Source organism: Equus quagga, chromosome 6 (assembly GCF_021613505.1).
Source record: "Equus quagga isolate Etosha38 chromosome 6, UCLA_HA_Equagga_1.0, whole genome shotgun sequence".
NCBI lineage: Eukaryota > Metazoa > Chordata > Mammalia > Perissodactyla > Equidae > Equus > Equus quagga.
In genome coordinates, this window is record NC_060272.1 from 93,683,192 (window position 1) to 93,703,630 (window position 20,439).

Below are 20,439 nucleotides of genomic sequence, written 5' to 3' on the forward strand. Positions count from 1 at the left end.
GTGGCTGAAACGAGTGTGGCATTTTCCATCCTTCAGCCCCTTCTTCCTTACCTCCTCCTCCAACATAGAGTTAGACGTAGTCAATCTAGGGTATGGTAGAGGGACTAAGCACCAACAGCTGGACCCCATGCATTGGCGCTAAATGAGAATAACCTGATGCCTTTAAACATTAATTTTGTTCCACCTGACAGCAGCCAGAGAGGCACAGGGACAAACTGCAAGATACCATTGCCCTCTGCCTTCTGGGTGGAAGGTGAAGGACTGGTTCAGCCGGGCCTGGATGATGCTAGAGGGCTTACAGGAACACCATTGAACTACTCTCAGGTGATCGATTGGGATATTAGGGTTTTCAGTTTTCCAATACTTGGCTCTTTACAATCCAGTTCTGTAAAGATTTATGTAGCATTGGGGATGGTTGAAGATACAGCACATGTACTTTGGAAGCTGTCAGTCGAGAAATGAGGCCAAATGATGCCTTTGAAGTGCTAGTCCCTCTCTGCTACAGTTCTTCCTGGCAGATAAGGGCCCGCCTAGTGTTGTTGCTCTAGGATGCGTGGACAAGGCTGGACTTGAGTTCACAAGCGCTTATCCGGCACTTACTATGTGCCAGACACTAAGCCCCTTACAAACATGGACTCATTCAATCTTCATACCTTAGGTCTTCTTCTCCTTATCCTACAGATGAGGAGACCGAGCACAGGGAGGGTTAGTAGCTTGCCCACGATGGCACATGGCTTGTAATGGTCAGAGCCAGGATTTGAGCCCTGGCAATCTGGCTCCAGAGTCCATGTTCTTAGTCACTATGCTGTGCAGCCAGTCATATTAATGAAAGTTTTTTGGCCTCATCAGACTCTCTGTTTTTCCCCGGGTTATAAATTTTTGAGAGGGTGGGGGCAAGAAGAGAAGGGAGGAAGAGAGGGCTAACACCTCCATGCTAGATGCTGTACTCAGCCCTTAATGATTGCCTCATTTAATTCCCAGAACAATGCTGTGAGGTATTCTTATCCACAATTTAGATATGACATTCAGAGGCTCAGAGAGATTAAGTGACTTGATGGAAAACACACAGCTAGCAAGGTGCAGTGCTGGGATATATCCTCAGCTTTCGTGGATCCCGTAGCCCATGAAAGCTCCTGCTACATTCTGCTGGTTATTAGCTTTAGTTAGCTCAACCATGTACCAGCTTCCAAGAGCTAAGAACTTACCTCCTGGCTTCTGATCTTAGGCACCCCCAGTCCTGGATTTTCTTCCTACTTCATCCTACTTGGTGCTCAGGAAAACCAAAGAATTGAAGTTTTAAAGCTGCGTGAAATCCAGTAAAAAAAAAAAAAAGAAAAAGAAAAACTTTGCAAATCCTCTGTTACCCATCAAAATATGGCCTCATAAATGTCTAAGCAAGTCTAATGTGCCTTTTCCTTTAGGTCTTGGGCTGCCAATATGAGCTATTCACGGACTCACCTGTTAGATGGGAATAAAGTCATCTCCAAGCTCTTCCCTTTTTATGATGATGGGAAGACTAGAAAGTGGAGATTTCGACATGCATCCCAGTTATTCTGCGTGTGTCAGGGTGGCTGAGACCAATCGTCCTCTCTCTGTTCTGTGGACTTTCACCTTGCACCTAATCCTGAATGGGCATCTTGCAGATTCCCCAACTAGAAGACTGGCTGTGCTGTGGGAGACTCAGTCACTGCTACTGGAAAGCACACCTGGAGAAGCCAAGTAGCAGCAGCATCACGTGGAAAAGAGACCATAGAAAGCTTCGGTGGTCCTCCAGTGGCCAGCAGGGCTTCAGTGTGCTTTCCTTAACAGAGCAGGCCTCTGTAAGGATTGAAATTAATGTCTCAAATCGATATTTTAAATCTCTCACAAAATAAGAGATACCATGAAAAAAAAAAAAACAGCAAAAGCTGGTATACACATTGCACTTTACGCTTATGAGTGCTTTCAGGAGCTTATTCTAATTTTTATCCCCACCTATAAGGTAGAGAGGCTGTCATCCCATTTCACAGACAATGGAGCTCTGAAGCTCAGAGAAGTTAAGTGACTTGCTCATGATCAAACAGCCAGCAAGAGATAGAGCCAAGGCCTGGGTCCAGGACTTCTCATCCCAAATTCAGCAATCTCTGCTAGATAGCTTAATTTGCTTTTATATGACCTATAAGGTAACGATAGCAATAAGGAATTATAGAGAAATTAGTTTGACTGTTGAATTGCTTTATTATAAAGCACAAAAGCAATAATAATTGCTAGCTTTTTTGCACTTTTACTTTGTGCTAAATGCTTTATGCACGTACTTCTCCATTCATTCCTTTGACCAACGTGGGTGCCTGCTATGATCCAGATGCTACGCAGGAAGGCAGGGATTACTTGCTCCATTTTATGGCTGCATAATCTGAGGATGAACAGACAGTAAGATGACAACCCTACAGCCATCCTGCCAGTCAGCAACAGAATCAGGACCAAAACTCTCATCTCCTGACTCCAAAATCTATAATCTAAACCATTTAGCATATACACGAGTCACCAACTATTTTAAAATGAGAATATCTGGCTTTGAGCCATCATGTCTCGTGCCTGTAGCTTAGTTTGGTGAAAACCAAGAAAGAAATATACATTTTGCTCCCACACGACCTGCTGCTGGTTGGCTATTGCATATTCCTCCTGTTATTGGTAATAATTTCCAGCGCTTTTGGATCTGTTTCAAGAAATAAATTCTAGTAATTGCATTTTTACAACGTTAATTATTTTACAAAACATTTTCTATGTGAACCCTGTCAGTGCCTGATAAATAATCATAATAGTAATTATCATGACATATTTGATGCCTATGGAAATGAGGGGCTGTTAACCTAGCCCAGAGCCAGGCAGAGTATTTGCATAAAGACACAGGGAGGTTTACTTCCTAGGGACACTGTCACTTTCCTTGATTCTACTTCACAGTCTGCTTATACCTTGGGCATGTGTAAATATCCATAGAAATGTGGAGATGCTGGGAGATTCAGTTGTGGAAGCCTAGTGCATAGAAGGGGCTCAATGCTGTTTCCCATATCCACTCGGCCCACGCTGGAGATCCCCTGCAGCTTTCGTGGACAGTCTCCTGTTGGCTTCCAACCTCAAGCTCCTGCACCTCACTGCTAGAGATTTCCCTCTGGCATAGGGAAAGCCGAGGGTGAGCCAAGTAGAGGCAGGAGTTGATGGATAAAGAGCCAGTTTCTGAGGTGTCTTCTGTGCAGTCAGTTGCCCATAGCAGTGGCTTGATTATTAATATACCATTCCTTGGCTTTATTCCCATGCTGTCTCTCTTCCCTACTCCTTCATCGTACTTCAGGATTCACGTCCCAAGTAAACCACTTGCCAGCAAATCTTTGTCTCAAGTTGTGTATGAGGGCCAGGGAAGAGGGGTCTCAAAATAAGACCTCCTCCTTAACCATGGGTGATTCTGTCTTAGTCTCATTATTCCTGTAGCTAGTTCAGGCCTCCCACAGCTTTTCTCCACCCTACATGAGAGTAATCCTTCTCAAATGCAAATCTACTCTTGGCATTCCCGGACTTAGAGCCATTCATATTCCAAGGTAAAAGTCCAAAGGTCTTGGACTTAGCCGGGTGTCAAAGGCCCTCCATGATGTTCTGCTGTGTATCCCCCCAGCCTCCTCACTCACCATGCCCCGCTTCTGGTCTTTGGTCCACCAGCCCTACTCTTTTCCTTTAGGGCCTTTGCATAGGATGCTCCTCTGTTCAGAAGGCCTTTGTGGCTTCCTCTCCCTCTCTCTGACCCTCCTTCCCATCTTTCTTAACTAACCCTCACTTGTCCTTCAGGTCTCCAGTCAGATGTCACTCCACTGGCAAATGAAGTTCTTCTAGACGTCCCAAGTCTGGGTGACGTGTCCTATGACATCTTGCGCACCTTGTGGATCCATGCTATTAAAGTCCATTAATTTGTCTTTCTCACCAATCAGAGTGTTATCTCCTTAAGGGTAGACCTGCCTTTTCATCTTTGAATTTTTAGGACTTAATACCTGGCATGTGGTAAGTGCTTATGAAATGCCTGTTGAAAAAATTGCTATTGGAATTTCTGTTTTCTTGATTACTGGTGTGGTTGAATCCTTTCCCCTGTTTATTTTCCAGGCACATTCATGTTTTTTTCTGTGAATGGTCATCTGGGCCATTTTGTTATTGATTTTCCTTTTTTCTGTGGTGACAAGACACTATGCAGTAGGTGTGCTCCCACTGGATCACACCTATTTCAGTCCTCATCAGCAGACACCTGTCTGCAGCCCTCAGGTAAAAAGCTGCTTGCTCACATGCTTCTCTGTGAAACAGGAAGTGTGGAGCACCATCCCTGGGCAGTCCCACCTCGGCTACCAACTGAGGCCAACCACGAGAGCCTTTTTCCAAGATGATATCCTTGGCAGGAGCATCCCAGGTAGGGGTGTTTCACAGATTCATTAAATCTCTGACTCACTCTGCCAGTTGCCTGTCCTTTTGTGTTCCTGTTCTCTGGCTTTGGGTTTTTCCTCTAAAATTCATTATGGACTTTTGAATGAAGCACCAATTTAGTGTGAGGTTTGGCCATATTGGCAGACTTTGAAGGAGGCGTGAATAGCCATTCTCATCAGGCAAGATTCCCCAGTTCTCAGAGCTTTAAAGTGGGCCTGACTCATAGGCTCAGGACAAATGCTCCTGAAGAAAGTGTTGTTGCACATCCTACACGCATTGTTCCCTCCTTCCTGTCATTACGAGTGCTCTCTGAAGAGCTCTTACCGGTCCTGGCTGCAGAAATCTGAAAGGCTTCCCAGGCAGCCTCTAAGAGCACTAACTTCCCAGCTCTCAAGATTTCAGTTTTAAGGTTTCAGGTACATTCTTTGGGTTTCTCTCACTTTTCAGGGAATTGGCTGAGGGGGCACCTCAGGGCACGTCTGGTCGCTGGCTCTAGCTCTTATGAGTATTAAATGGCAAAAACATAGGTAAAGTCTAGTATATTATGCCTGACACTCAGTAGGTTCTCCACGAATATTACCTTCTCCCACTGCTCTTGCTGTTGACTGATTCAGCGATGAAATCCCTATGTCAAGGGACAATCGCTACTTACTAGGTGGCTACCAGGTTTATGCCCACAAAATCCAAAGAGGGGACCTTCTGGAAACTTCTACCTCCCCAGAATTTCAGTGCCACTCAGGAAAAGATGAGTGGGGGAAGGGAACTAAAGTGAAGCTCTGCATCGTTAGCACACAATTTCAATAATAATGGTATCGATAACAACAGTTATAATAGCTACCTTACTAGATGCATAGAACATGCTGGAAACTTGTGTTATCTCTATTCTTCACAACATCTTTTCAAAGTTAGTGTCTATTGCTCTCATTTTACTGGAGATGAGGAAACTGAAGGTAAGAGAAGTTACCATCAACTGAATAGTTTGAACTGAAGAGGGTACAGTCAATAAATGGTGCCATTGCCCTCCTGCCCATCACTGCTGTTCAACCCCTCTCTGCCAAACCTTGCTTTCTCATCCCGTGAAAATGTCTTAGCCAATCCCATAGCTTTCCTAGTCCTTTTCAGATAGTCAAAAACCCTCCTTTTCAGGTTTTTTAAAAGTCCAATTAAATCTAAATCAAACTTCAATATCTTACCCACGTAAAAGCTTCCCTTCATAACCCAAAGCCAGGCTGAACCCAGGCTCTGGAAAGTTCAGTGGGGAATGAATGCTGTGTAGTTTGTTCTTTGAGTCCTTGTGCTTCCCCCCCAACCCCGCCCCTTTCTCTAGGGTCAAGGCAGGGAGAAGGAATGAGAGGCGGATCAGGAGTGCATTTTGGAGGGCTGGTTTGTGATTCTCTCTTGGCTGGTGAATGCCTTCTATTAAGGCACAGGTTCAAATTCTAACTGTATGTGGAAGGCTTTGGAGAGTTCCTCATGGCCTCCTCCCTGAGCACCCTGAGGTCCTTCATTTCCTCCTTCTTCACTTCCATTAATCTGCTCCCAAATTCCCCCCATCCCTCCCCTTGGCTCCAGGGACTTCTGACCTTGTGCTCTTTGACTTCAGAGATGGATGCGCCCACTGTCCACTTATGACTCTCCCTCTTGGCTTGTTCATTGGAGATTGACTCACCTGACAGGCAGTCCTTATGAACAAAGCCACTCCTGACATTTGTGGGCCTTAGGCAGGAATATAAACAGAACCCCATAACTTTTAAATATTTGTGTGTATTTAAAAATTGTAAGTCAAGCTAAAAATTATTTAATAAAATGTGTTCTATCTTTATTCCCTAAGAACCACAACTTCACAGTAACCTGGACAGCGAGGCAGGCTTGTATCTAGAATTCACACACTCCTTGGAATTCCATGCTAAAAGCTGGCCCAAAGCCTGAGCCCCCAGCCCACTGTTGACCTCTCCTCTCTCAACCTTGGCTGTGCCGAGGGATCTTGTGCATATGTATGTGGACATCCTTGTCCTCACGTTCACCAGCAAGAAGCTAGCCCTTAAACAGCCCATAGGCCTAGACATGGGCACACAGGGATGGAACCTACCCTTAGAAGTATGATTGACTTGGGGCCATTAGCGAATGGAATTCTGGAGTCCCAGTTCCCAGGTCACGGTTTAGAAGAGGATATGGTCTTTAGGTGGGCATGTGCCTAAGATGAACATGTCTCCTTGGCCTCATAAACTGTTTCTCTGAAAGAAGAGGAGCATGGCTGGAGGAAGGCTAGAGGAGTCAGCTAAAGTGCAGAGGCCAGGGCAGGAATCCTTCTTGCCCTAGTCTAAGGGTGCGACTGACCTTGAGCGTGGGCCTTTCAAGACAATTCACACCCACCTACCTTCCACAGAATTCACCCAGCCTATGGGAAAAGTCAAACCTCCTGTTTCTGCAGGTTGGCTCAGAGATTTTTGGTCCTGTATGCTCATAGGTATAGAGGCAAGCCTACAGATGAACTCAGTCTCCCGTCTCGCTGACATCCAGATCTCCCTATGTGCATCCCAGGGACCCCTCCTCACTTGCCTTGAAAGTAAGCAGTTTCTTTTCACTGCTTATCCCTGGTACCTTGAACTATGCTTGAAACCTGATAGGAGCTCAATTCATATCTGTTAAATAATTGAAGAGTGGAAAGCATCCCTTCCTTCCCTCTCTGGGAATTTCCTACTAGGACGCAGTGTTGTTCAAAGAGCCCCATTCTGATGAGTCTCCTCAGAGCATCCCTAGGCTTATCTTATTTCAGGGTGATGAGCTATGAGCCACTAGGCAATTTAAGCCATCTCTTGGCCCTGCATGGATGGACAGTGGTGGGAGGACTCATCCCTTCTTTGGCCTTTAGCTGGAATCCTAAGTCAACAGGAAAAATTCTGTTTAGCAAGGTCCATGTAACCTGCCTAGTTCATACAGCTATAGTGGCAGAGAGTAATCTGAACCCAGCACTGACTAGTTCCACGAGACATCCACTTTCATTATGTCAGGCTGCATCCAGGACCCCACTCAGCACGATGGGCTGCGGCTTGGGAGCCTACATCCGCACACTGCCAATCACTGGTGGCTGAGGGCAGCCTGACTGCTCAGAGCTGAATCTCTGACGCTTATGACACACAACTGTTCCCACATCTCATTTGGCGGCTGCTTTATGTCCACTGTCAGACGCTGGCCTCCGGGGAGTTGGGGAAGCGCCCCCAGCTAGTCTGAAAGTTCAGTCAAATGGTTGCGCAGATTACTTGGGACTGTTCCTGTGATTCAGCTGCGCTGTGATTTGTACAATTAGAACAGCTTTCTCGCCTGAGGCCTTCGAAGAACAATTACAAAAACAAATAGCGGCAGCAGCAGCCGTCATAGCTGCAGAAAAAAAGAAAGAAAGAAAAGGCACCAAACAAGACACAGGCCTCCCCGCCGCTCACATCACTCGATGGAGGGCAGATGCATTTTTTCATCCGAGGCCTCAGAGAGTCAGTTTCATCAAGAAAAATAGCAGTTAGCTTCCCATATAATTACTACAACAGATACTAACCCATTATTTCATAATTCTTTAGAAATGAATACACCAGTAAGACTCTTGCCCCTGGACATTTCCCCTAATAATGGTTGGATAACCAGTCCAAGCTAGCAATGCAGGGGCTGCTGGAAGTTGGGCTGTTGGAAGTCACACTGTTGGTGTGGCTGATGCGAACGTGGCACCTAGGCTGCTCCTCCTTGTCCTGCCTCAGCTGGTCGACGGTTACCTTCAGGCACTAACATTTTCCCTGCTCTAAGTGTGCCTGGCAGTATCTTTTCTAACATTTATGCCGTCCATTCCTTTCAGTTTCCAGAGCATATTACCTTATTGCTCCACTGTGTCAGAATGAAGACCATTCCCAGAGAGTTTGATAACAACACCCCAAACCAGTGTAGCACCTTATAATTTACCCACTGAGAGATCTTGTCACCCTCATTTTGTGGATAAAAGAGAGGAGGTGTCAAGAGGCCAAGATATAAAGCTAAGAAAGGGCAGAACCAAGTCAGGGACTCAGGTTCTCTTAGTGCCAAACTCTTTTATACAATTACTACATCTGTTGCTGGGTGGGGAGAAGATACCCTCATTTCTCATGTTACAGGGTATTTTACCAAAATCTTAAGAGCAAAAGCCTTTTTATGACAGAAAAGTTAGAAACACAGAAAGAGAAAATAGAATCAGTCACCCACAGTCTAGCAGGCAGTGAAAACCCTTGTTAGTATTTTGATTTGTATGCCTGACAGCCTTTGTGTCTATGTCTGCATTAATTTCAAAATTGGTGTCATACCAGAAATGCTGCTTTTAACTTGCATTTCACTTAATGGTGTTGTATGCACATCTTCCTCATTTCCACAAATACAGAAATTTCCCTGTGATAAACTTTTGATTTACAAAGTTCAAAGAGTGCAAGAAAGCTTAGCGTAGGAGCTAAAGCATATCAACTCTGCCAGCCACAAATAGAAAGAATTAGGAGGCACTTTCATGGTGTCCATGGGGGTTTGTAAACCAGTAAATTTCCAAACAGGATTCTGGAAACCAACGAGTTCATATATGAGTAAGTTTCTCTAGAATGTTCTCCCCTCAGGCCACATTTTACTCCATCGTATGGGTGTCTTGTAGCCTGAGCAGTCTTCTGTGGTTGGCTGTTTTGCCATCACAGCCAGATTTAGGATGGACACACTTTTTCATATACCTTTGCTCATTTTCTGATTATTCAAGGTCAGCCTTGTTGGGCTGTAGGTCACTGTAGGGATCTGAAGCTTTTTACTCCAAAGGCGAGTGTTCCCCTCAGAGTCAGTACCCAGACCGGGCTCCAGCTGCTGAGGGTCCTCCAGTCCCTCCAAAGCTCTATCATTGTGGCCAGTTCCAGGGGTTCTACTATCAGACACACATTCCTTTGGATTAAGACTTTGTCCTCCATGAAATGCAATTACCTCAGGAAGAAAACATCTCCTGAGAGTACATTTTGATGCAAGGCTGTCCCTTTATGTTGTCTCAAATTGTTCTTTTTAATTGTTCATGAGTCACAGAGAGAAGCAATAGAGAAAAGTTGTTACAAGTGCGGGCTCTGGAGCCAGCCTGTCTGGATGATTATTACTATTACCATTTACTAGCTGGGGCAAACTGGGTCAAGTTATTTAATGCCTCTGTGCGTCGGTTTCTTTATCCATATAATGGATGTAATAATATTACCTAACATCATAGACTTGTGAAATAATAAATATAGAAAATGCCCAATATGTGTCTAATGCCTAATGCTTTGACCACAGACATTTACTCAATGAATGTTACTTGTCATTATCTTCCTGATGAGTCTATTATCTCTCAACACTGGTCATGTATGATAGTGGAGACTCTGGGTGCCCTGCCCAGAGCCCTCAGCTCTCACTGCTCCCTTCATGGTGGCAGTGTCTTGGGGCAACCATCAGCCACTCTCTGCCCAAAGACTTTCTCTATTCTCCAGAAAGTGTTCAGACCACATGCAGGGCAGGCTCGGGAGTCAATGCCCTTGGAACTGCCCTCACCAGATGACAATGAGTGGTGGGTATATGTCATATCTTCCTTGCCACTCCAGTAGGACAAATCTAAGACATGTTCTACACCATGTCCCAGAGGTCTCCAGCAGGATTGAGCCCTAGTTGTCCCAAGAATCCGCTCACAACACTCCCTGCATTGACATCCCCCATTCACTGTCTCACTTCCTCCCTCCCTCACGAATGGGAGAACCAGTGGAAGACCTCCCAGGACAGCAGGAAGAGTCCAACCTAAGCCACGTAACAGGATTTTATGAGTATGCCACGAGAAAAATAAAGCACGATATGAATTGCCTCATAGTTTACCAATAAACATTTGTTTAATAATTTAAGTGCGTCTGAGACAGTGCAGCCTGGACACGTGGCTATCTTCTTGTTTATGAGACTTCATTAAGGAGCGCTCTGTTCTGTCATCTCTATCACCTGGAAAGCACAAGGGTCATCTTGGGGGGAAAAATAATTCCCTTGATGACTATCCTTTCCTATTTTTTGATCCTAGTGTGAGTCTCTGAGGAGAGATTCTAATTCAGAGGTTGCAGATTCACCTGCCTATGGGGGCCGGACAGGCAAGCTCCATGAGTGAAGTGATTCAATTCAAAACTGCAGTGAACTGAAGTAAAGATGTTTAAAGAGAGTGGCTACTCAGTTCTCGCTGCCATGAAGGATGAAGGCTGTTTCCTCCCAGATCTTCTGTGTCTTATTACTTCTTAATGTAAGCTTTGTGTCAAAGAACCATATTGTAAATTATTGACAAGTAATTCAGTTTTTTCATAAACATCACATCCCTGGGCACAAACTCTCCTCATCAGTGGTCTTCTAACATGTTATCTCTGCTCAAAGTAGTGACCCAAGGTCACCTTAGTAGCCACAAGAACTGAAGTAAATGATAAAGTAGGCCCTAGCACCTGCCTCTGGTTTCCACAAGGCTCAGAGAAGCTGTATTCTAACCGGAGATCAGCCCTGGTTTCAAACCTCAGTTCTATTCACATTATGTGTGGCCAAGTTCATTTGCCTCCCCAAGCAGACACTGATCTAGAATTATATGAGGAGGTTTCATTTCCAGATCTCATGTAAAATTAATTTTCATAATTCTCTCAGTTCCTGCCTGTCTATACATATCTTTGTTCATTAACCACTTTATTTCCATCTGAGCTGCCGCTGTCCCATGACTGGGAGGCAAAAACTGCAGGCAATTTTTAACTATGAGTTAGCAAAATGCATTCTGGAGCCCTGAGCTACTGGTCTCAGGGTTTACCTTGCTGTGCCCTTTAAAAATACCTAGTGTAGCAACAAAACAACGCAGCCGAAAAAGCATTAAGTTCCTTAATGAATAATTAAACCAAATAAGATCTTAGAGCATATTACTCTGGTGAGAGATGCTTAGGTGTCTTTGAACCCACAGTGGTTTTCTGCCCAAGTTTAATAAGGTGTTTTGATTGTATAAAAGATGCTTTAAACTTGCCTGGAAGCCTCTCACAGGCACGCTGCTCTGCAGGGACCCTTCTCTGGGAAGAGTTCTACTGGGCTTCGATTTGGAAACATTCCCTAATTAAATCAGGCCCCATCCACCCACCCCTTACATTTGCCAGTTGCTCCCTCCTGAAAGTGGCCCTAGGTACCAGCCTACTAAACATCTGTTTTTGTTCCTGTTTTCATGGGTCAAGTGGAAAGTTCTACAAATGAAAATCATCATTTAGTCGGGGTCTACCGGGCCATCCTCCTTGTGGGCTTTTCTTTGGTTGTTCTCCGTGTTGGAGAGAGGTTTCTTTTTGCCTTTCTTTTTCAATTAAACTACAGAGTCGGCATTGCTGCCATAGGATTCATGCCATGCTATGTCTGAAAGCAGGTGACAAGACACTAGATTTTCAGGCTAGAGCAGTGTCCTCAGCCAACCTGAAGGGAACATCAGCGTATGATAGAAGAGTTTGTGGGGAGGTATTGTCGTGATTCTGCAGAATTATTTGTTGTCCTACTGGTGTGCATTTTTTAATGCTGTGGCTTTCTTTTTTAAGCAGTGGAATGCATTTTCAAACAAACTCTATGTAACACTTCTGTATCAATGAAGATAGCTGCTCCCATTGAAAAGGGCAGAGCTCTCCTCTGATCCTCCCTGACCACAGGTGCCTCATGGGGCCCCTCCGAGAAGCTCTGGGCCTCTCTACTCACACTGTGGTCTCGGCGCCACCTGGGGTCACTCTGGAGCTGGTTAGAGATGTGGAAGCTTGGGCCCCACCTCTGCCCGCTAGCATCACAGGCTGTGGTTTAACAAGGCCCCGGGTGATTCTAATGCACATTAAGGTTTGAGGAACAACAAGCTAAGGCTTTGCAGACTACTGTTGGAAAACACTAGTCCAGGGCTTACCTCAGTGGCCTAATAGAAACAGTCCTAACCACTAGATTCAAATGTCGTTTATTTGGTTTCTCCAAAACCAGTTCCAAAATGTGATATTGTATTTTTCTACTTTGAAAATTAAAGTTAATTAAACTTTATTTTTCTTTGGTATACTTTGAGATAATGGGAAATGATATTGTATCCAACGTTGGGAGTGGGTGGCCATGACTGGGAAGATGAGATGTATTATTTATGGCTTTTTCCAAGCAGCATCTGTCTCCAGTGGGCCTGGGCCTTCTGGGTGCACATGGGTATGCTTCCTGGAGTCATTCGCAAGTGATGGAATGACATACCTTTTTGGACAGTCTTTGGTTCCAGAATGACTTTCAGCAAATGGGGTCATTATCCCTGACAGTGCCATGACTTGATCAGGTGAATATACATCAAATGTCTGGGTGAAAACCCAGAAGAAACTCTGCCACCAAGTGACGTGACTGAGAAGTCATTCAACCTCTCAATGCGTCAGGTCGTATGTTTATAATAAGGTGAGCAACTTGTCCCAGTTTGCCCTGGAATTTCTTGGCTTAAGCACTGAATTCCCTCATCCCGGGAAGCCCCACGGTCCCAGGAGAACTGGGACAGTCAGCAGCCTAGCCTAGAAGCAGGGAAAGGCACGTTCAATTATCCAAAGCTCTGAGTGTTTCGTTAGTGGAAACGGTGAAGCAAGCTCTGAGTTTTACTGTTTTCTTCAGGGCCCAAGAATATGAATTTTAAAAACTGGCTTAATGATATTGTTTCAACACTTATTTCTTAGATAGCAGTTGCAAATGATTCCAAGATATGAAACAGGTGTTTCTGCATGGTCTGCTGGATAGAATGAAGAAAAATGTCCTCCCAGATTACCCTACAGATGACGTACCCAGTGGTTTCTACTTTCAAATGAAAAATACGTTCAATCACATAGTCGACAGGATTCCATCTGGCCTGTCTATAATATCCAGAGCTGAAATGGAAGCCTCTGTGTTGTTTCTAGATTCAGGCAAAAGCCTCACAATGCTTCACGAAGCAATTAAAACAGGTGTGTGTCATCCACACTTGCTGCTTTGCAAACAGCCAGCACCCCATCCTCATGGTCTGGAAAATTACTTTCAGTGTGGGTCTGTGTGAGAGTAAACAAACGCTTTGGCAAGCCGTGCCTTTGTGGCCACCAGCATCTTAATAGGGGATTCAGGGTCCCCTTTATAGAACTGTCTTTTTCTTAATTGTCAAGGAGGAATTTTCCACCCGAAGATCCTCTCCTTTAGTGTCTTTGAGTCTGGCCTTGTCTTCCTATGGCTTTAACATAGTCCTGGGTTTAGTACCATAGTGATGTTTGAACATTCTTGTCTTATATACACCAGGATGACCACCAGAATGGGAGAGGCCAGGCTTCTGAAAACTCCAAAAGACTAGAAAAAATAAAGTGTCATTTATAATTTTAACTATAAAATAAATACTATTAATGGAAACAAACCTTTTAGGCCAGTGGATATCAAATTGGTTAGTATCTGAGAGACGCCCAGGAAGTTTGAAAAAATATTGATGCCTGGATCCTACACCAGATTCTGATTTAATTAATCCAGAGTGAGACCTTGGCATGGAATTTTTAAAAGCTTTCCAGTTGATTCTAATGTGCTATAGGCTCTTATATAATAAAATTAGTCTTTTATATTCCCTAACTTAGTCTTATTTATTTGTTCCTTCTTTCCTTCATTGGTTCATTTCTGCTTATTGCCTTTCTATAAATTAACTGATTGATTCATTCATTTATCCCTCTTGCTTATTTCAATACAGCTTACAATGAAAGGAGAAAAAACTCTAGGGTTAGGTTTTTAAAAAAAACCTGGATTCTTTTAAAATTACCAGATCCAGTGATATGAGTCCAGGATAAATCATAATCAGAAAATTTTTCCTGAGTCTAAGCATAAACTCTGATAAAATATTTCACTTCTTTGTCTTCTACCTCAGATGTCCCTGAGTGGTATATAACAAAAAATGCATAAATTATTTCGAAACAGTTTAAAAACCAATTGGTTGGGTCAACTTTGACTTCTGAATATAGGTTTGTGTTAGTTCTCTACTTGTATTCATTAAATGTGCAATTCAATTACTAACACTTAAAGATGTCATCAAACAGGGTAATTCATGCTATTTGTAATAATAAAGATGATTCTGAATGCAGAGGGAGAAAATTTATTCCTCATTAAAAACTCTGTCATTTTGAAATCTCAGCATATTCTTGGATCTAAAATACTGTACTTAGAGATCTGTACATAATTTGGGGGGCTGTAATGGAAGGAGCACTGGACTAGGGGTTCGGTGATTCCTACCAGAGTCATCTTCCTACAAAGTAAATCTGATCTTGTTATTGTCCTAGTTTGGTGGTGTTCAAATTTCAGTGCAGATTTTCAGCATTCTCTCGAGGGCTTGTGCAAACACAGAGTGCTGGGACCCTATAGGGTTTCTCATTCAGGAGGTTAGTGGCAGAGGTTAGAAATGGGAGGAACACACTTTGAGAACCGCTGAGGCCATATATATATATATACCTCTGCAGGCTTCCTATTTTCTTGTGCCTTTTTTCTTAAGATGAGGTCTGAAGCCCAGCAGCATTGATGTCACCTGGGAGTTTGTTAGAAATTCAGAATCCTAGTGCCACCCCAGACCTACTGAGTCAGAATCTCCATTTAAACAAGATCCCTAGGTGATTTCTATGCTCAGTAGAGTTTGAGGAACACTGATCTAAATCCAAATCGCTACCATACTTGGTGAGGCTCTTCAATATCCTGCCCCACACCCCTCTCTCTTTAACCATCTTCTGCCAGTTTCCTTATCTCTCTAACACCCTAGTCCACTCTTCCTTGATCCTTTTTATGTTCTTGTGGTTTCAGGGTGTTATAAATGCTGTTCCTTCTGCCTGGACTGGCTTCCCCCAAGCTCAATTCACCCTTCAAGTCATGGCTCAGATTTCCTCTTCTGTGAAGTTTATCCTGACTTCTCCAAGCATGCTATTTCTTGCAACTCTATTCTATCACTTACATCACTGTATTGTAATCATCTGTGTAACTGCGTATTTCTTCCTTTACACTATGAGCTCCCTGGCAGAAGTGATATCTTAATAGTCTCTACATCCATAGTTCTGTTCATCAAGCACAGAGTATGTGCTCAATAAATATGTCTTGAATGAATGGGTCGATTAACTGGGACACTTTGATTAAGTCACAACTTCTTTGAGTCTCTGTTTATTCATCTATAAAAAGAGAGGGTGGATTACACAATCTCTAGATGCCTCCTTTCCGTCAAATTTACTGCTCTCTACATAATTCCAAATTATTTAAAAATTTCTGCAAATATTTATTGAGCAACTACTGAGTGCTGGGCGTGTGGCTGTAGACAGGACCATGGTCACGGACCCTGCCGTTTTGGGCTTTTCAGTCTGGTGGAAGAGACAGACCACAAACAACTCTTTAAACAGGAATGACATTTTCAAGTGGTTAAGTGCTTGTTAAAGGCTATGAAAGGTGTGGTGGCTTATCTAAGAGGGGAAGTTAACCCAGGTAAAAAATCCAAGCTCTCCTCACATTGTTTGCCTTAATACTTTATTAACCCAAAACAAAGAAGAAAATTTGTTAACTTTTCTGTATATGGTGCTTAGAAAATATGTTGACGGGGCCAGGAATATTACAAGCTAAGGAAATTGCCTAAACTGATAGGTTACAGAAATGGGCTAGACTAGAATCTTCTCTGATTCTTAACCCCAATAAGCCTGTCTAAGTGAAAAGAGCTTTGAACACTGCAAACAATCTGGGCACTATATTGAGTAAATGTGGTAATGACAGAGCTATTGTACACAGTTCTGTGTGTTAGGGATGTGGCCTGCCTCCAGGATGTAGTGTGGCTTAGTGGAGGGGTGCTGAATCGGGCAGTAGGAGCCCAGGGTTCTAGTCCTGAGTCTACCGTGAAAAACTGTGAGGCCTGGGCCTCTGTTTTCTCAATTGTGGAATAATGAGAGTGAATTGATGCTTTGTAAACTCAAATATCTTCCCAGGGATTCAGCAAGCTGCCAGCCCCTGTGTCAGACGGTGATGATTTTCAGAGAAAGCAATTGGGTGTTTCCTTGGCAGTACGACTATTCGTTCCTGAATCACTTGAGTAAATTAAATCGTCTCTTCCCTTTCCCTTACAATTGGCCCTGCTGGCCGATGGATCGGAAGGGTCTGAACATATAAGACAGAGGTGAGCCTTGGAGAGAGCTCCACGGGGAGATACTATGGCAAAACAGATCAGGCAGGGTCCTTCCTTCCTCCGATGGGCTCTTCATTTTCAGTTAAAGCTGGGCTACGCGGCCATTCAGCAGTTGCAGGAGGAGCCATATCATCTGAAGAAGCTGAGCCAAATATTTGATTTGGATGATTATGCTGCAGGTGTCTCATCAGAGCTGCAGTGCCTGGATTACTAATTATTTTTATTCAACCTAGTGCCTCTTGCAGGGAACACAGAGCATGGCAGGAATCATGAAGGATGGCTCTAATAAATGAGGCCTTGGACAACCAATGCCAGGGGTAGGATGGAGAAGCAGAAATGGCAAAGACAGTGCAACCAGTTGGCAGAGAAGAGGGTGGGCCCCCTCAGAGTGTTAGACTGGGTGAACTGGTAAAAGGAGCTGTCTGTGGCCATATAGCTTGGCTCAAAGGAAAACAACCATCTTGTATAAAGTTGAACCAGAAATGGCTGTCTGTGACCACAACGTCCTCAGGCAGATGCTCAGATGTCACTCAGAATATTTCAGTTTTCATGTATCTTTTAGTGTCTGGTGGCATGAAAGAGCTAACGTAGTTCTCCAAACTGCCCAGATCTCCCACAGCAATAATAGAATTTCACACCTGTAGTCATTCTGCAGCATATAAAGGGCGTTCATGTTCACCACTTTGTTTCAGCTTCCCAAGAAAGTGGGAGATATTTAATTATCTTGATTTTGACAAAGGAAAATTACAAGGGCTAAGTGAGGGTAAGAGATTTCTGCAAGGTCACACTGCTAGGAAATGTTAGGACCTCAGCTAGGGCCTTCTGAACTCAAGACCAGAGCCTTTCCCAAGCAGAAAGACAATATCTTAGCTCATTCATTTAGTGTGTGGTGTAAGAGAGGTTAAGGTGAGGAGATTCCTTCCCAAGACAGCCAGTGGGCTTCCAGCTTCCAGGTGCACACACTACATTAGTGCTTCTAGGTCTCTGGCTTTAGTGAAATGGCCATGTGCATGCGGATGAACACAAAGTTGTTGCTGCATCTAGAATAAATTATTAAATACAGCCTTTACACTGACGGTGTCCAATTTTATCTCTTTAGCCCTATTCCTTTTTTGAGATTCAAATGCATATATATCTAGCTACCCATCGGACTTGTCTCCTGTATAGTCAGTGACTCCAAAGCTGCAAGCATCTTTTTCCCCCAGAGCCCCAAATCTGTCCCTTTTCTTTCCTCCGTGTTAATGGCACTGCCATCCACCAACTTTCTTAAGACAGGAAACTGGTATCAGCCTTATTCTTTACTGTCCCTCAGCCCACCCTTTACATCTTTTCCCTTTTTTTGCCAAGGGATATTCACCCTGAGGTAACATCTATGCCACTCTTCCTCTATTTTTTAGGATGTGGGCCACCAGCACAGCATGGCTGCTAACAGAGTGGTGTAGATATGCACCTGGGAACTGAAACTGGGCCACTGAAGTAGAGTGCACCAAACTTAACTACTAGGCCACCAGGGCTGGCCCCCACCCTTTATATCTTAACGGAAGGGTCAGCTTCATGGATTTGTGACCCGTGCAGTCACACAGGGCCCTCTGCTCAGAAGGGCCTCATGCTTAGGGTTTAATGCTCTGCGATTGCTGTCCTGAAATCCTTAATAATTTTTTCTTTGAATTTGTGTTTTGTAAGAGAAGCTCATAGGACAATGGAGTACTATAGATGGGGTCAGGGATGTGGGCATATCCACCCACCCACTGAATGGGGGCCCCAGGCCCTGGGCTCCTGTGGGGGTCTCTATGTGCTTGCAAATATTCCCATGCCTGAGGGAGAATGACATTAAATAGCAAAGAAAACACACTAGGTTGTGAGAGACTGAAGAAAAAAGGATAAGCTTTTACCTGCTCTTTGAACAAGAGACCCATCATTGTCATTTTTGCACTGGGCCCCACAGATTATGTAGCTTGCTCTCCTAACCAGTTATAAAATTTTAATGATTCCATGCCTTCTCCTAAAAAAAACCAAACAAGTGAATCTATTGAATATCTTGAATCTATTTCCTGCCATGGAAGCCAATCTATTTCCTTCCATTTCATTCCTGCTTATTGACACTTCTCTAGTTCAGGAAATTATTTCCTTTCACCAAAATTGTTACAACAGTTTCTTCTCTGGTCTTCTGGTGGCCAGTCTTGGCCCCCTCCCTCAGTGTTCTCTTCTGTGTGATGTGGCCAGAGTCATCTTCCGAAATGACAGCTGTTATTATATCACCACTGTGAAATGACCTCAACCCTGTCCCAAAAAGCTCTCTATTGCTCTTGAGATACATGTAAAAAAACTCCTTAACAAGGTTTAACAAGTTCCTTTATAACTTGTTTACTACCTGTGATGGTTAATTTTATGTGTCAACTTGGCTAGGCCATGGTACCCAGCCATTTGGTCAAACACCAGTCTAGATGTCATGGCACCAGTCTGGATGTCATGGCAAAGGTATTTATTAGATGAAATTAACATTTAAATCAGCAGACTTCAAGTAAAGCAGATTGCCCTCGATGAAATGGGTGAGCCTCATCTAAACAGTGAAAGGTCTTAAGAGAAAAAGACTGAGCTCCCTTGAGGAAAATGGAATTCTGTCTCCAGACTGCCTTTGGACTCAAGTTGCAACATCAGTTCTTCCCTGGGTCTCCAGCCTGTAGGCCAACCCTACGAATTTGGTCTTGCCAGCTCCATAATTTTGTGAGCCAATTTTCTTAAAATCTCTCTCTCTCTCTCTCTCTCAAATTCCTTGAAAGTACCATGCTTCTCTCACCTCTTGAAATTTCCCATTTTGTTTTTTGTAAATGGAATACTATTCCCCATTATTCTCCAACTAATTAATACTTACCTCTAATTCTGGGCTACAAATCCCCCTTACATTCTCCCAATCACTGAATATTACCCTCTTCTTAGACACTACCTTGTATTTGACCATTTTCTTGACTGGGTCCTTCACTGGACTCTAAGATCTATAAGGATAGGAACCATGTCTATTTTGTTAAGACTTTTATCCCCAAAACAATACAGTAAGTATCTGGCTCATAGAAGGAACTCTTGGATGAAGGAACAAATGGAATAAATGAATCACCTAAAAGGGGCATAACTTTGTATTGTTAGAAAGAAAGACAAATTCACAAATGTGACATTAATATGGCCCCTAGATGCCAAGCTCTCATAGACCCTTTTTACTAGGTTTTGTTTTGAGGAATTATTGGCAGGCTTGGTGATACTAGTTTAAATTTCGACCTGATAAATAAAAAACTTAATGGATCCTATGCTAATTGCCTTTTCTCTTCTAAGGCCTGAGGGTAAATGTGAGGCAACATTAAAGGATTACGTTATATTTGACGGTCTGTGAAGGAGAGCATTAATGATTAAAAATCAAATCTCCAATGTTTCCTTTGTGCCTGGAGTACTCCATTATGGATCAAAGAAAATTCATAAAACACAAACAACCATATTTTCTTGGAGGATAAAGAGGGCCATAAACATGGTAGGAAAGAGAATCTGAAGCACAACGTTGAGTTCTGTTGTTCATCCTTGACAAATCTGGGACTCAGTCAGCTAATCCTTTATGACAAAAAAATCATCAGTGCTGATGAGGGACCGGTGGTACGTGTCAATCACCAACATGCCAATGACAGCTATTTCACAGTCGGTCCCAAAAAGTGAAGTGTAGGATGGCGCCACAAATTCTCCTGGATCCAAAGAAAGAAGCGGTGACCAGGCATTGTGTCTTTTTGTCCTGGAGCCTTTTTCCTAAGAATTATTGACACATAGGAACAGGTCATTGAGAAACT